Source organism: Emiliania huxleyi, assembly GCF_000372725.1.
Source record: "Emiliania huxleyi CCMP1516 unplaced genomic scaffold EMIHUscaffold_99, whole genome shotgun sequence".
Classification (NCBI taxonomy): Eukaryota; Haptophyta; order Isochrysidales; family Noelaerhabdaceae; genus Emiliania; species Emiliania huxleyi.
In genome coordinates this window covers 83,298-84,481 of record NW_005194698.1, presented here as the reverse complement: position 1 = coordinate 84,481, position 1,184 = coordinate 83,298, and positions in this window count along the sequence as shown.

The window sequence follows — 1,184 nt, the reverse complement described above, 5'->3', positions numbered from 1 at the left end:
AGGGGCGGCGGTCCGAGGCTTTGCTCACTCGTCGATGGGTCGCTTAGGACCTCAACCACAAGAGCGCCGACGAGATGGAGGGGGTGCGGCACGAGGAGGAGCGGCAGGAGCGGCTGTCTCGCGCGCAGAGGCTCGAGACGCGCAGCCACCACTGCAGCGAGAACCAGACGCCGCGGCTGGTGGCGCGCCGTGCGGCGTCTCGCCATGCGCCCCCACTCTCGGGGAGCCTCGGGGTCGGGAATAGGTCGCGGGGCTGTATGGCGTCTCGCTGCCTCTGCTCCTCCGGCTCGCCCTCGAGTCGGGCCGCGGGAGCGTGGCGCAACTCGACTCAGTAATCAGCCGCGTGGTCGTGAGGTAGGCTCAACCTCAAGTCGGACCGCGGGAGCATGACCGACCACCTGCTCCTCAAGGCGAGATCATAAGGAATTAATAGAATGAATTAATTGTCGGACCGCGGGAGCATGACCGACCACCTGCTCCTCAAGGCGAGATCATAAGGAATTAATAGAATGAATTAATTGTCGGACCGCGGGAGCATGACCGACCACCTGCTCCTAGAGATCATAAGTAATTAATATAATGAATTAATTGTCGGACCGCGGGAGCATGACCGACCACCTGCTCCTAGAGATCATAAGTAATTAATATAATGAATTTATTGTCGGGAGCATGACCGACCACCTGCTCCTCAAGGCGAGATCGGGCCCGAGATCGGGCTCAGATCGAGCCGAGATCGGGCTCAGATCGAGCCGAGATCGGGCTCAGATCGAGCCGAGATCTGACCGAACCCCCCCCACCCCCGCCCCTCAAGGCGGGCACGAGGGCGAGCAAGCGCGGCTTCGTCCTCCTCCTCCCGGCCTTCCGCATCGACGGCGCGCGCACAGAGGCGGAGTCTCAGGAAGACGTCGGGCGCGGTCGGCGCACGGCGCGGCGCTCGTGGGAGGCGCTGCACCACGGCACGCGAAGATATGGGGAGAGAGGGGGAGAGAGGGGGGGAGAGAGGGGGAGAGAGGGGGGGAGAGGGGGAGAGGGGCAGAGAGGGGGGGAGAGGGGGCTGCACCACGGCACGCGAAGCGCCGCTCCTCGGCTCGAAGGGAGGCTGTGAGTCCGAAGGGAGACTGTGAGTCCGGCCCTCACGCCGTGCACCATATCTCCCCATATCTCCACTCCGTGCAGCCGCTCCT